The 16,875-nt window shown below is 33.1% G+C and overlaps 1 protein-coding gene across 7 annotated transcripts in view; it reads left to right on the top strand.

Annotated features, from left to right (window-relative positions):
• Window positions 1-572, top strand: part of LOC145335175 (uncharacterized) — a 118,983-nt gene extending 118,411 nt beyond the window's left edge. For 2 of the 7 annotated variants that reach the window (XM_080180914.1, XM_080180908.1), the window contains exon 20: window positions 198-572. The gene's annotated coding sequence lies outside the window, so the exon portion shown is untranslated. Of the gene's footprint in view, window positions 1-179 lie in introns of all 7 variants that reach the window. The other 5 variants (XM_080180951.1, XM_080180944.1, XM_080180929.1 and 2 more) reach the window with 5 other exon arrangements.
• The last annotated feature ends 16,303 nt before the right edge of the window (window positions 573-16,875 follow it).

Raw genomic sequence — 16,875 nt, 5'->3', positions numbered from 1 at the left:
ACAGTGAAAGTTCTTACAGGCACAGGAAAGATTTATAACTGTTTGGGGGAAGAGTACCTCGACCAACCCAAGATAAATCGACTATATTAAAAAAATACTTCCTTTTTTGATTTTAAACAAATTTAAGTGATAAAATGTTATCTCATTATCTTTTGTCTATTTTCATTAAAAAAAATAAGATTTGGTTTAATTTTAAGTTTAATCATTACAAGACTATGAATTTATTAATATTACTAAATATTTTTTCCTAATAGAACGCTTATATTGTTTATATGAATAATTAACCTGTCCTTAGCTATACTGAAAAATTATGTATAGCATCGAATTAAAGATAATTTTCAACGAATATTAAAGTAAAATCCTAAAATTAAGACCAGTTTTGTTTGCCCTGGCCTTCTGCTTATGAGGCAAATAAAACTAACAAATAATCTTATACTTTTTTTATTTTAATATCTGCGGAAAGCTATCTATAATACGATGCGATAAATAACTAAAATTGATTATTGTGATCTACTGCTTAACTTATTACTTTTTTTGTAACTATATAACAATAAATTAAGAAAAACAACGAATATGGGATCGTTTTCTGTAGCGAAGTTTCTTTATAGGGGTTCTATTTTTCCTGTCTGTCATGGTATAGTGTCCAGATTTTAAATACCAACCTTGTACCTAATCCCTGGATTAGTACAATTAGGTCAATTGAATTTAAGTTGCCTATTTTGTACACAGTTTCCTCGGTGTTTCCCCGTCCTATCTCAATATTTGCACTACTAGCTAAAAAAGCTCCATATGATGAGGAAACACCGAGGAAACTGTGTACACATTTGGAAATTCAAATTCAAATGACCTACAATTAGGTGAACAGGGAAGAAGGGGGCATTGGACTGTTAATTATACTGGTACCCAAAGTTTGATCAACATTTTTTTCTCATGGGTTGGCGTAAAAACGTACTCTTATTGAATCTTGATCGATTAATATAAACTTTTCCAACAATAATTTATTCTACAAAAGAATAATTTGATTTACCTTGATTGGGAGTTGTACATCAATTTATCGTCTATTGTCCTATCCTTTAATATCCTTGGGTATGAATGTGTTATTTATTAATTTAGCACTGCACCTCTTCATCTATCTTCATCTAAATGAATAAATAATCTTCAGTGTGCATCACATACACCAATATACATGGATACTATGAAGGAGGAAAATATTGTTGTCAATTTAGCTTGCTAACTTGTAACTCATTTATTGGTTCATCCAGTAGGAAGTTAGGGGATAGGGTCATTTTAGCCCGCTGCATGTTTAAGTTTATAAGAGAACGAAGAATGCGTGGATATTATGCCAGGAGAAAAATTGTCAATTGAACTTGCTATTTCCCCTGTCTAGTAGGAGGGGATATATTAATTTTAGCCCGCTAGAAGGTTCATTTTATTAGAGAACATGAAAATCTGGTGTAAGATTCAAGTAATATGTATCCATTGTTTAGAGCTTTCATTACATATTATAAGAAAACCAACCTTTCTAATTTATTTGCCATTGCTTCTTTGGATAACAAAATATCTTAGCAGATGTGAAGTCACGTCTTAATCTTAAAAGTAATTGTTATAATGTAGAACATACGTACTTTATGCCCTACTGTAGAAATAAAATATTCTATCCCTATGACATTTTCAGGGAAATATATATCCATCTTCAACCGGGGGTCTTGGGATAACGACTGAAGTAATTTAGTTCCTGACAATGTGAAATGGAGTTAAGTGCTTTTTCCACCCGCGCTTCTATGGTTTATGAGAGAGTAGAACTAAATATCCTAAAATATAAATAAGGATATGATTTGATATTTTTGTCTAATATTGTACGGATGGAATTTTGAAGGTTATTTACTAGTCTATTTATTTTTTTACTGGCGGCTAAGCCCCTAGAGGCCTCTAGTGGCACAGTAAGTGTTTTTATTTTATTTCAAATATTTAATCTGAGAAATGATTTGTCTATGTTGCGTTCAAGTCTCTACGAAAAAGCGAGAATAATTAAAAAATAACTAAATAATATAAACCTTCCTGGGACCTATGAGAAGCAATCCTTGAAAGGAAAATCAGATCGGTTCATTGGTTAGCAAGATCCTTTGGTACAAACAAACAGACAGACATTCTGATACTTTATTATAAGGATTTATTCCATTTAAAGGGGGAAAAACTCTGGTTCAGATAAGTTAACGGCATGCCAAAAACAGGGACACTAGCTAGATTTGATTATTTTGATATTTCTTATGCAATAACATTTATCAAAATAAATTTAAATTCAAGACTATATCTACCCTTCATTAGAAAAATATATGAAACTAGTACCTTCCTTATCTGCAGAACTTAAATCCTAATTGGTAGCTTAAATACAAGATTTACTAACTTTAATTCACATTAACATCCGAGACTTACATCAGGTTATATAGACAAGACTTACATTTACAAGTTTGAATTTTCTGGTATAAGTACAAATTGTTATACCATCCAAACCACTCAATAATCTCCATTATTGCACAATCAACATAAGGAAAAAGGATAAGAGGATGAATACTCACCCCTTTTTCATGGTAAAATACTACTTCCCCATCCCTAAATTTAGAAGCAGACGAAAATCAAAAACCGCCCAGGGCTTTTTGTAAGTCAATCATAAATAATAATGTGAATAAAAAGAAAAGCGATATTTAGCAAACAGCCGTGGGCGGTCAGAATCAGCTGAATGTTCATTATGAAAAAAATTTCTCCCTTTTTAGAAATAGAAGGATTCATCTTTCATGAACAAATTTTTTTAAATAAAAATAAAATTCTATGTAATTTTTAATTAAAACATTAAAATGAAAATATCTAATCTAATATTCTTGCCCTAAATATGGAAATAGTAAAAAGTAAAAAAATATTTTTTTAAAATAATTTTTAATCCTCCCATTTGAAAAGTAGTGGAATAGCAATAAATTTTAGCGCGGCAACAGCGCTGAGTAGGCCTCTAGGCCCACTGCCTATTTTCGTCTTCTAGTTGCTTCGATTCCTCTCTTTTATTTTTTTCTCTATGACAATCAAGGAGAAGTTGTGTGAATGTATTTCGACTGAGAAATTTGAGTTGTCTCATGGGGACTTGAACTCAAACTACACCACTCCTCTTGACTATATGGTCACCCTGTACCTTAATACAATTAGATTGCAAATTTGAATTAAAATTCAAATGAACTATTGGGTCACCCTGTACCTAACAAGTTGATATGAATATAAATCCAAATGAACTATATTGTCCCCCTGTACCTAACAAGTTGATTAGAATTTAAATCTAAATGAACTATGTGGTCACCCTGTAGCTATCATGTTAATTAGAATCCAAATGAACTATGTGGTCACCCTGTATCTGTCACATTGGTTAGAATCCAAATGAATTAGTGGTCACCTTGTACATATCAAGTTTATTAAAATACAAATAAACTATGTGGTCACCCTGTACATGTCAAGTGGATTACCATACAAATCCAGATGAGATCCAAGAGATTCAGCATACAGACCAAAACCTTACATAATAGAATAAAGATTACTGTCACTCATTAATTTGGTCTACTTAGTTAAAAATTTTCTTTTTTTTTCTTTCATTGAATTATTTCAATTAGTACAAATTTAAAATATTAAAACTAATTAACCTTCGAATGTTATGGGAGTATGATAAAAAATATTGAATGAAATGTAAAAAAAACCTGAGTATTATAAACTAAATGCTTTGAACCATGTGTGTAGGTTTGTGTGTATCTTCCTGTTGGTATATCATATAAGGCAACCATTTTACATTAAGAACCAAAATATGAGCAAAACAAGGATGACAACATCCATAAAAGCGAAGCACTGAAACGGTAGGACAAACGGACATTAACACTTGTATAGTATCTGAACTGAAAAATCGGAACATAAATGTATAAATGTCGAATCAAAATTGTAGGTAAATTTGTTGAAAAACTGCTTAAAAACAGAATAATGTTTATGGACATACTTACATTTTGGGACTTGATTATAGAGTTGCTTCGCTTATAATATTGTTCTTTGTTGTCCCAGGAATCAATATATCAAAAATCAGATCAAACGGATAATTAAAACACTTAAAAATTGGTTGTTAAAAAAGTAGAAAAATCAACATGTTTAAAATGGACGTACGGACATTCTGGTAATGATTATAGAGTTGCTACGCTTTCTAAATCGTACCCAACTACTACAGGAATCATCATGCAAAGTTTGAAATCGATAGGACAATTCTAACATGCCTAAATTAACGAATAAAAGCTATCTATCTCGGACGGACGGACGGACCGACCCTAATTATAGAAAAGCTTCGCTTTTAAAAAGCGAATTTAATTATTTGTCCTAGCTGTCTAAACAGGTTTAAGGAAAGTGATAATTGCTACCAACACTCCCCCCCCCCCCAAAACAAAAAAAGCGGCTCCACATTGCTACCTAAACTAGGTTTTGGTACCGCGTTTTAGCTCGCCTAGAAACAAAAGGTATGTCCAAATCTTTTGGTTGGCTATCCTAATTATTGTGTTTGAACGTGTGTGTGTGTGTGTCTGTGTACATATACGTGTATGTTTGTGTGTAGACAATAATGGTATTATACAATTATATGTATATTTTGGATACACAAAACTATTTTTAAACCAATTTGGGCGGAGAAGTTCTATTTTTAGAATTCATATAGACCAGGGGAGGTGGAGGGCGGGGGGTGGTGAAGGTTACAACAACGGAGATACAGAGGCTGCCTAAATCCTTGAAAGGGGGGGGGGGAGGGGGAAGAAGTAAAGACCTCCCCAATGTCGGTATTTCAGTTTTTGCCCACTCTCAAAATATTTTATTATCCCCACTCCCCCTTTTATCTTAATCCTCTTTGCAAAAAAGTATAATTGTACATTTCCTCTTTTCTGTCCAAGTTTGATGCAACAAATATTATTTTCCCCCATGATGTCATACCCGGTGCTACTACAATCTTGCAAAGATTCTTTATTTTTAAAAGCAAAGCTTTGCTATTATTAGGGTCTGTACGTCACAGTTAACTCTTTTCGTTTATTTAGGCAAGTTAGAAATGTCCTATTAATTTCAAACTTTGGATGCTGCTTTCTGTTACAATAAGGCAGGAGTTAGAGAGCGTAGCAACTCTATAATCGTTACCAGATATTCCGTACGTCAATTTGAAACATGCTATTTTTTTACTGCTTTGACAACAAACATTACAACAAGGTACAATGTTACAAGCGAAGCATCTCCATAATCGAAACCTAAAAATATAAGTGTGTCCTTCAACAGTATCTTGTACTTAAGTAACTTGTAACTTTGCAACACTATAGTTGTTACCAGAATGTCCGTACGTCCATTTTAAACATTTTTAACTTTTTTAGCAACAAATTTTTATATGATAAAATTATCCGATTGATCTGATTTTTGGAATACTGATTCCTAGGACAAGAAAGTACACTGTTATAAGTGAAGCATCTCTATAATTAAGCCCTAAAAATGTAAGTATATCCTTAAACATTATCCTGTATTTAAGCAGTTTGGTAACAGATTTACTTACAATTTTGTTTAGATTTATGCATTAATATTCTGCTTTTTCAGTTCTGACACTCTACAAGGGTTAATGTTCGGTTGTCCTACTGTTTTAGGGCTTCGCTTGTATGGATGTTGTAATCCTTGTTGTTATAAAACTTTGGGCTCCATGATCCAAAGGTTGTTCTCTCTGTGGAACCAGAAATTTCTTCTTTCCTTTCAGACTAAACTATAAGAATACACATAAAAGTAAAAACACTTCTATTCTCTAAAGTACTGTTGAGATGTAAATATTTTATATTACGACACTACAGGCTTTATCATTAATTTATAGGGCTCCCTCTTCTGAAAGAAAGGTAACCTTCAATAGCTGGGAATGGGAGCTTTGTTAAGGGGGGAGGGGGTAAATAGGTAGATGTACAAATAAATAAGATGCAATTTTTCCTGAGCTTGATCTTTAAATCGTTTTTATGCCGCGCTGAATCGGGGCTATTCAGAGGTGAACCATAGGCGCGCTGGTGGTAAGCCACAGCGCACCTGATTTTTAAAAGATTTTCGGCGCGGTGTTGTTAAATCGCTTGCGCACTCACTAAAATATCGATCCGCGCCAGTACAACTTTATTACTTAAGCAGTGCCAGTAAGGTATTTTATATAAAATACCGTGTCAGTATGGTATTTTATATAAAACATTAATATATCATTTATTTTAAAAATAACTATAAAAATGTTTTCACGATAGTTTTGCAATAAAATATTAAAGTAATTAAAAAAATATCCATTTATTACATATGCAATGGGTCTTTCGTTGGGGCTCAGTGCATGATTCACCCCGATTTAAACCGGCAATGCCACTCGGTGAGTGCCATTGCCGCGCCGGGCCCGCGCCACTGCCCGATTCAAATCGCCCATGCAAATTCGATTTAAAGATTGATATTAATAATTTGATGGTGCGCCAAATGAATCGCCCCGGTTTATATCACCTATAAACGATTTAAAGATCGCGCTCTGTATGAAAAAAGAGAAATTTTTCTACATCATCGATTGTTAAGATATCTATCTACATAATTTTTTCAATGCTCATAGTCATTATAAAACAAGGATGACAACATCCATAAAAGCGAAGCACTGAAACGGTAGGACAAACGGACATTAACACTTGTATAGTGTCTAAACTGAATTATCAGAATATAAAAGTATAAGAGTCGAAGCAAAATTGTAAGTAAATTTGTTGAAAAACTTCTTGATACAGGAGGATAATGTTTATTGAGTTTATCGACATACTTACATTTTTAGGATTTGATTTTAGAGTTGCTTCGCTTAAAATATTGTTCTTTGTTGTCCCAGGAATCAATATACCAAAAATCAGATCAAACGGATAATTAGATCACATAAAAATTTGCTGTTAAAAGATTAGAAAAATCAACATGTTTAAAATGGACGTACGGACATTCTGGTAATGATTATAGAGTTGCTACGCTTTCTAAATCGTACCTAACTACTACAGGAATTATCATGCAAAGTTTGAAATCGATGGACAATTCTAACATGTCTAAATTAACGAATAAAAGCTATCTATCTCGGACGGACGTACGGACGGACATACGGACCGACCCTAGTTATAGAAAAGCTTCGCTTTTAAAAACAGTGCTTCCAATTTAAAAATATTTTTCCAATTAGTAACTTTACCAATAAATTGTCAAAATTATCTAATTTTGTTTCGTATAGGGTATGCCAAGCCGATTGGGTACACAATTTAATTGCGAATAATTGTCTGATTCTAAGAGCCATATTACTTTAGAACAGAATTGTTCTTGTGTTTATTTGATATACTGATAATTAGTAGATGAAAACATTTCCCTAGAAATAAAATTATATCTTATTTATATACAACAAGAAAATGAGTACAATATTCATATATTGTTTCTCTCTTGAGATCTAGCGAATCTACTCCAAATGTCTGTCTATCCGTACGTCAAATTCATACGTCAAGTGCTTGAAAGATTATCATAATCAAAAGGTATCTATTACATAACTCACACTAAGTCCGTCGGTAAATCTTATTGGAAATGTGAATTTTCCTACTTTAATTAATGTTTAGATTTTTTATAAACGGTTTCTACAAATAAAATATGTTATCGATAGTTACATTTTAGAAGGGTAATTTGCTAGGGTCAACATTCACAGCCACTAACAGCTGCGCGGCTTCCAGAAGCCTCAAAATCAGCCATATGGCTTACAGTAGCCTCACAATCAGCCGGCGGCTAAAATAAATTATAAGCCACTCAGCATCAACCACCAAATTTCAAATTTCAGAAACTTCAGACATCAAATTTTAAGCAGCAGCAACCTTATATCCAACTACAGCAACACTCAGCCGCAAGGATAAACTCAAAGCTGCCATGTCCTTGTAATTTTCTTTCAACATTTGGAAAAAAGTAAAATAAACCTAAAATTTTGAAATTCCTAGCTTCTAAAAAGTATATTTTATACATATTCAACTTTGCGCAAATTTCACCTTCCTGGCAAAACTTTTCTGTTTTTATTTAAAACCTTTTTCCTGCCTTTTCTTTTCCACCAGTCTTAGCATTCTTGACAACTTGGACAAAACTTTTTACTCAGATAAAAATATTTTTATAATTTTGTTTTTACACATTTTCTTTTTTTGATTTATTAAAATTCTTTACATTACAAACAAACAATTTATGTTTGTGTACAATGAAACAATTTTTTTAACTTTATCAGTTAGAGAGTTGAATCCATTTTTATAGTAGCAGAAATGTAATCTATGATTACGGTTTTGACCCTCTAAAAAACGTAATCTACCATTCCACTTTCCTCTCTCTTGGTGATGATATCATCAACGCTGATATGATTTTTGTAATCTACCATTCCAATTTTGCCTCTCTTGGTGATGATATCATCAATGCTGATACGATTTTTGAAATGTACCATTCTACTTTCAAGAGAGGCGAAACTGGAATGGTGGTTTACACTTTGACATAATTGAAATCATACATACTATTTTTAAATTATGTTAATCATAGGAATGTATGAAATATTATTTATAATTTAAAAATTTTTATGTAAAATAAAAATAATAACTAGAATATGCAATTACTATTATGTAAATTTAAATAAGGAAATCAATGTTTATGAATACGCTGATATGTAAACATATATGTACCATTCCAGTTTCGCCTCTATTGAAAGTGGAATGGTAAATTTCTAAAATCGTATCGGCGTTGATGATATCATCACCAAGAGAGGGGAAAGTGGAATGGTGGATTACATTTTTTAGAGGGTCAAAACCGTACTCATAGATTACATTTCTGCATCTATAAAAATGAATTCAACTCCCTAACTGTTTATCCTTATATAAAAGTCTGTCTATCTGTAGCGAAGGATCTTTGTGAGCCGATATGGTTCTCCTTTTCAGTGAAGCTTTCTATTGGTCCAAGAAAAGAGATAAAATAGCGGATACACTCTACTGTCGACTTGCCACATGATACACTGATGTTTTAACAAAATCAAAAATCAAATTAAAAGGTCTCAGAATGGTTAAAAACTTTATTATTATGTTCTAGAATATGTTTATTGCATCCTATTGTAGACAGTTTTCCGCGGGGAGGAAAATAAAAAATAAAGGATTTTTTTACGTGGGAAACTTTAATGTTTAAAACGATGTTTTTTTACTAAGGTTTAAAGTTTATTCCAGCGGAAATAAATCTGATTTGGTTCACAGCAATTATTATATAAAAATATCAGGATCTGTGTCTGTATATCTGCGCGTACAAAAAGATCTCTAACTTTTAAATCGGTATGCTTTTCCTTTACAGTCTTCTCATACTTCTCATATGGGTCATCGGAAGGTTTATACTTATTTATTTGGGGGGAGTTTACCATCACTTTCCCAAGAGAAATCGCCCTTGGGAAAACATGCCTCCCCGGAATTTATTACTTATAAAAACTAAACACATAATTGGGGTGGGATGGGTCTACTGTACCCCTCTAGAGTACCAAAGTGACGTTTCCGCAAGTCAAAGAATAATGGTATGCCCAAAAATATGTATTTAAATTGATATAGAGATTGTAGCTTTCTCACATAAAGAATTATAAGCCAGTCTATAGTTCCTTATATTTATGAAGATATTTATGAGAAATGTTTAGTAAAATGTGAAACATAAAAACCCAATGACCTATGATATAAAGCCATATAAAGCAAACACTCTAAGAAAAGAAGACTCTATCAGATCAGATCTTCAATTTTAGATAATACTAAAGGGCAAGAATTAAAAAAAAGATATGTTCTTCAAATTTGTATGACCAAGTGACATGATTAAATGTGGTAAGACGGCAGTATACGGACAAGCCTTTCATAGAGTTGCTATGCTGCGGCTTATCAAATTACAACCCAGCGCTAATCCTATTATCACCATTTCACCCTGCCCCTCCGGGGCCTTGCAGAGACCTCACAAGCAGCGGTCAGATTGGACATCTCTGATAGTGGGAGGGGCGCGGCCCCTCTACAACCCCAAGCCCCAGTCAACTGTCTTACCGGGAGATGTCTGCCTTCCCCTCGCTTAAGCTTACCCCACAAATATCTACCGCAACAGGGCTCCGCCCTCATCTCCCCACACCCCCTTCTACCTAACCTATGTTATCATCTAATTTTGTATATATAGTAATAATCCTATTGTAAATGTATTCAGTTTAAATATATCTTTGTAGTAGTGACTACTGCTAGTTCTTTATTGATAGAATCTTTAAGGCTAGGGGCTCGTTTGACTCGAACTCGCGATTGTAAGTCAAAACGCTTCAACTTACCACATAAACATTTATGAAAAGGATGCTCATTATGACAATTGAATATATTGAAATAAATAATATTGACTGAAATAAATAACATTGACTGAAATTAACAACTTGATTTGTTGCGCTCATATGAGCTTAATAATGATAATAACATTTTCCTTTCAATAATATTTTTGTTATGAAAATTCATTTACTGAAAATTTTGATGTTCCACTATGAAGGAAAATCTACCAAATTGTACAAAACATATGTTTTCTTATAACCATTCATTTTTCAAAATATGAAATCAAAAGTAACTTTACAAAGTGTCTTAAAAATCAGCCATGTGACGTCACAAAAATGAGGAAGATGAGAGGAGAAGTGGGAAAGAAAACTCCCCAAAAAGAGATGAATAATCCCTCATTTTTATGATGTCACATGGCTGATTTTTGAGACACTTTGTAAAGTTACAAATTAAAAGGTTATTTATTAGAGTGCAGAGACAAATAAATATTTCCTTTGCCCTCAACAAGTTGGCAGATTGTAGTTGGCAGCTCCCACACACAGACAACATTCATACCACCAACATTACATCAGCCATAATGACCACCGTATCCTATTATATTACACCATAATATAAACCTTAATAGTTATCTATGTATTATTACTTGGATGTTGCACCAAATATTCATGTACTCTGATAAAGTAATACTCGCAGCTGGCTAAAGCAAAGATACCGCCCATCCACACACGTTATCCCTTCCTACAGGATGAATGAATTGACCAATAACTGAGGTCCATATTAGCAAGCTAAGTTGACGACAAATATTTCCCTGTCAATCTATTCACATAAATCCTTTATCAATTTTACTTGTATACAATCATTAATTATTAAACGTCCATTAGTATCATTAATTATTATAGAACAATAGCTATTTGTTCATTAACTTAAAAATCTCAATACCTAAGGTAATAACTGTTCCACTGAATTTTTATTTTCGAAAACCGCCTACAAAGTTCTAATTATTTCACAAGGTTTTAAAGTTTGAACTTTTAACATCGAGGTAGATATATAGCCAAAGGTTTAACTTATAGCTAAAAATAACTAAAAGTGTTATTTAAAATAAAAACAGAGCATTGCATACAGACACAAACACTCAAAATGGTAGCTACGCTACTAATAAACTGTTACATATTGTAGTAGGAAGTCTTGAGAAACCGCAAACCTTTTCTTGGCTACTTCTCAACAATTCACATAATTTACCTAATGTTTGCAAAGGTTCTTCTTTACCATCTCTCCTCTCCCCTTCCCCTACTTTCTGTCCGTTTTCCCCCTCTCATATCTGATAGTAACCTTCCATATTTACCCCTCCAGTGTTCTAACACTGAGCAAACATTTATTAGAGTTGGATTTGTTTGAACTAGAAGAAGCCATTACATGCATTATAGTCAGGGCTGCCATTTAGGATATTTAGTACTACAGGTTGCGCCCTTAGAATCTATTAGCTCTTAATTTGGAGGATAATAGAGATAAATTTATCCCAAGACTTTAATTTCAGTATAAAAAAAGCAAGAACTATTATGTAACCTATGTGAAGCTTCCCTAAAATTGAAGATGTAATCAATTTAGTTGTTAGCAAATGGTCTGACCAAAAACCTTACTACTTTAGAGATTAAAAGTAGTGTTACCAGATTTGTTTTTGCAGTCAGTGTGGTGTCAGTTATTTTGTGAAGGTCAAAGGTGCCATGTTTCATAAGTTTGTTAAGGTCTTTTTAATCAAATATCAGGATTACATTTGTAGTCAGGGATGCCATGCCGGGTTATTGTTGTATACAGAAAAAAAGAGGTGAATTCTTTAAAATAAATTTGCCTGACTAAAATCAGTTTGCCTCACTATAATCAGTTTGCCTCTCTAAAACCAGTTTGCCCCACTAAAATCAGTTTGCCTCACTAAAATCAGTTTGCCTCACTAAAAATTTAGAGGGGATAATTTTGCCTCACTAAAATTTTAGTGGGGCAAACTGATTTTATTGAGGCAAAAGTTTTTTAAAGAATTCACCTCAGATTTATTGTTGTTTTAGCGAGGGATTTATTAATGTGGTATCTATTCTTTTTAAATACGAAATATTCTTTTTATAAAGATTTATCATAATCAATTTTGAACTCAATTTTATAGTAAATATATTTTATTTTGACTTAAGTAAAGTAATAAACTTTATTTCATAATAAATGTTATTTTGACGCTGGTAAAGTCTTAAACTTAGTTTCAAATTAATGTAATCATGACTTTAGTAAATTGGAAGTACTGCAATAACCCTTTGGGGCTTTTACCTGCGCTGTCCTAACCCTTCGGGGTTAACCAGTATACTACATAACCTAAACCTTACCGGACTAAAGTGATAAAGAAACAAATCAGATGCTACCTCATTTCTCTCAATCTGTTTTAGATACATTAAGAGAAAACGCCCATTAATTAAGAATCATACACAAAAAATCCCATTAAACTAACAAAATCACATTAAACTAACCAGATAATGTAATACAAATTGTCCAATGTTGAATACATAATTAAGTCAATTTTGTATTGTTTGGCTGGTGTCCAACTTACTGACAAGTTGAGTCTTTTGTATTCAATATTGTATTTATATTTGTGTTTTATATATTTTTCAGCTTAAACTAAAGCATTTTAAAGATTCTTTAAGAATTATCTATAATACAAAGTAAAACGATGTCTGTGTGTCTGTCTGTTTGTTTATTTGTAGCGAAGGATCTCGCTAACTGCTGAACCGATCGGGTTCTCCTTTACAGAGTAGCTTCTCATAGGTCCCGGGAAGGTTTATAACTATTTTCTTGGGGGGTGGGACACCCCTAACCCCCCCAAAAAATTAAAAATACCACCCCCCAAAAAATTTTTGTTTTCTTCTTAAAACTAAAATTAGAATATTGGGGTCGACTACCCCCCCCCCAACCCCCCCCCCCTCCAAAATTTTTTTTTATTTTTCTTTTAAATTTAAAATACGAAAAATTGGTTTGATTAAACCTCTCGGGGCAAAGCCCCTATATGTTAGGGGCGAAGCCGCTAGTCTATAATACAAAGTAGAACGATGTCTGTCTGTCTATTTGTTTGTCTGTCTGTTTGTAGCAAAGGATCTCGCTAACCGCTGAACCGGTCTGGTTCTCCTTTACAGGGTAGCTTCTCATAGGTCCTAGGAAAGTTTATAACTATTTTCTTGGGGGGTGGGACACCCCCAACCCCCCCAAAAAATGAAAAATACCCCCCCTAAATTTTTTTCTTCTTTTTAAGATTAAAATCAAAATAGTGGGGTCGACTACCCCCCAACCCCCCCAAAAAAATTTCCCCCCCCCAAAATTTTATTTTTAAATTTTTCTTATAAATCTAAAATACCAAAAATTGGTTTGATTAAAACTCTTGGGGCAAAGCCCCTAGAGGCTAGGGGCGAAGCCGCTAATTTAACATAAAGCAGCTGTTTACTTCATTTTTGTAACTATAGGAAGCCGCAGATAGGTATCTAAAAATTTAGCGGCTGCTGAGCCCTGGATTAATATTTTTAGAAACTAAACCAGCGTTATCCCTCAAAGTGGCCTTGTTGATCAAAAAACCTTCCCTAAATTATTAATTAGGGTGTGGGGATTTATTACTTAAAGTAAGCTTAAGTAAACTGTAAGTTACTGGGTAGCACCTCTGGGTCAGGGCGTCATAGGTACTGACCCCAAGCATAAACTCCTCCCCCCTTATTTAAATTATTTTTTAAATAATTGTTTTTGTAAAGTTTGAATAATTTTGATGGTCTTGAAAATGGAGCTGTGCTTAATCTTCTAACATCAAGAATGTAAAAATTAAATCTGATTCTTCTCTAAAATTGAAACCTATATCTCCATCGTTGGTGAGCATGTACTAATTCTTTAAAATTTTATGTTTTAGAATAAAATTTAAGATACTGCATAGTAGATTGATAAATATGTACATAAATAAATATAGAAAAGCAAAAGCATTATGTAAACATATTAGAAATGTATATTCAATATATATGCAGATGTGTATGAAGTATAATTTGATATTTCTATTTATTCAGCTTGGTCCTATGGTTCAGGGTTACCAACCAGGGAGGAATGGAGGGGACATTGGGCTGTTTATAACAGTAGTCCCCAAAATCTTATTTTAATGTTATCTTATTCCTTTGGCATAACAACCTTGGGGAATTAATTGAATTTTGATTGGTTGATTCATTTAGTTGAGAGTCCACATGTTTCAACCACTGCACTGTAGCCAACAGAAGGGTTATTCTATGTATCATAATTGGGTATTTGCATCAATTTATCGGCCATTGTCTTATCTCATTAGATCCCTGGTTACCAACACAGATGGAAAGTAATATAGTTTTAAAATTCAGTCAAAATTGTGAATTTATATTAAATCAATTGCAGTTATAATGAGCCAAAACTTTTTAAGTTTTTTTGGTTAGCCTAGGAGTTAGTATATCTGTGTAAGGCATAGGATAAACTAACACCTTGTTAGCCTAGGAAATTCTATAAATTAGGCTCTGCAATGGATGTAATATAAAATCACAAGATTGACAGAATTTTAAAATTTATTTATGAAATAAATTGAGAAAGGGGGGGGGGATATTAGTGCTTAACTGGCATAAAGCATAGATGATTAAAGTCCCTCAACAGATTATGACGATCAAATACGATAAAATAACCAATAAGAGGCCAGCATAAATTTTACCATTGGTCAATTACAGTGTATACTGGCCTCTCATTGGCTATTCAATCGTATGACGTCATAATCTGAATTTAATCATCTTCGCATAAAGCAGTTAAAGATTCATGACTATAACTTCTGGCAAGTAGTGTACTCAAATTACAATTCGAGAATATTTTATGAATATGGTTATGGGACATCGAGGCTCATCTAGCTGTATATTTTATGAAGAAAAAATATCTTCCCCCGTATCATGATCCCTTTTTCCATGACGGCATTTCATATTCTCCATATTTTCTTTGTAGATTCGGAATATTTATGTTTTATTGAATCTTGTCAGATAAGGAAAAGGGACCAAGTAAGTAGTCAACCACAGATAAAGGATAAGGGGTTGACAAAAAAACACTTAATAACAAGGACGACAACATACATAATAGGGCGGGTTCATATTGGAATTAGACAAAGAGGGGATATGCAACAGATAAAATTAACCTTAAAAACATTTATGACCGAAAAAGAATTTTAAAAAATTGAGTTTTAGAACGCGACCACCAAAAAATATATTTCATTACTTATCAATATGCAAAGACGACATTCAAATTTTTTTTTGAATCAGAACTATGGCTTCATGGTGCTCCCTGGAAAGGCCTTGAGGAGCTGAATCAGGAACTTTTGTCCGTTTCAAAATATCTCGTTCCTAGCCTTAGAAATCACTAAAAAACCACAATTTTTTAAGGTTTATTGAGAATTGTCTAATTTGTAGAGGTTTTTTAGATTTTCTCAGGCTAGGAACGAGATTTTTTTAAACGGTTAAAAGTTCCTGATTCTACTCCTCAATGCCTTTCCTGCGAGAACCATGAAGCCATAGTTCTGATTCAAAAAAAATTTGACTCCCATTTACAAATAGCTATACAATTGAATGTCTGGTCGTCAGCGGTTTTAAGACTTGGGATAAATTTTAAATCATCCAGAGGTGTATTATACTCATACAAATCATTTGCAGATCCCCGCTTTGGCCTCAGAAAAAAAATGTCCAAAATCGACCCACCCTAATACATAAGTTGTTTAACAAAGTAAGAGAGACAAAATCATCTTATATCAAGAATGGATAGAAGGGTGGATTGGGTTTGAGAGAGATTGCTCATGGGGCAGGAAAATCTTGTGAAGCTATTCTGCAGCTGATATCCAATCAATCAAATTGATTAAAGGGGTGCATGGCAGATTTACCACTAGCAAAAATACAGTGATATTACTGTCATAAACACAGTGATTTGCTGTCATAAACACAGTTTTACTGTCAAATCCACAGACATAAGAGCGCTACAGACAAAAAAAACAGACAATCAAAAAAAGTACATAACTTTTGTTTTAGGGATTTTGAAGTTTTGCAAAAAGTATTTTTTCTTCAAAATTTAGATCTTCTCCTTTTAATAATCTAAAGTAAGAAACAATGCTAAAATATTTTTTAGAGGGACAAATGAACTAAGATAACTAATATAATGAACTAATAATAACTTTTTCCCCTGCAGAACTCTAATTACCTTCATTTAACTACCGACAGACGGACAAGACAAAAATGGTCAGAAGAATCTTCTAAAAAGCATCAATCCTTATACTAAAGTAACAGGATGTTTGTGTGTTTGTGTGTCTGTGTGTTTGTACCGAAGGATCTCGCTAACAGCTGAACCGATCGGGTTCTCCTTAACAGGGTAGATTCTCAAAGGTCCCTGGAAGGTTTATAACTATTTTGGACTAGGGTACCACCACCCTCCCTACAGAAATCATTTTTTTTTA

The sequence above is a fragment of the Acartia tonsa genome, chromosome 2, assembly GCF_053477335.1.
Source record: "Acartia tonsa isolate MP-2025a chromosome 2, ASM5347733v1, whole genome shotgun sequence".
Taxonomy (NCBI): domain Eukaryota; kingdom Metazoa; phylum Arthropoda; class Copepoda; order Calanoida; family Acartiidae; genus Acartia; species Acartia tonsa.
The sequence above is the reverse complement of the archived record's forward strand: the minus strand, read 5'-3'. Positions and strand labels throughout refer to the sequence as shown.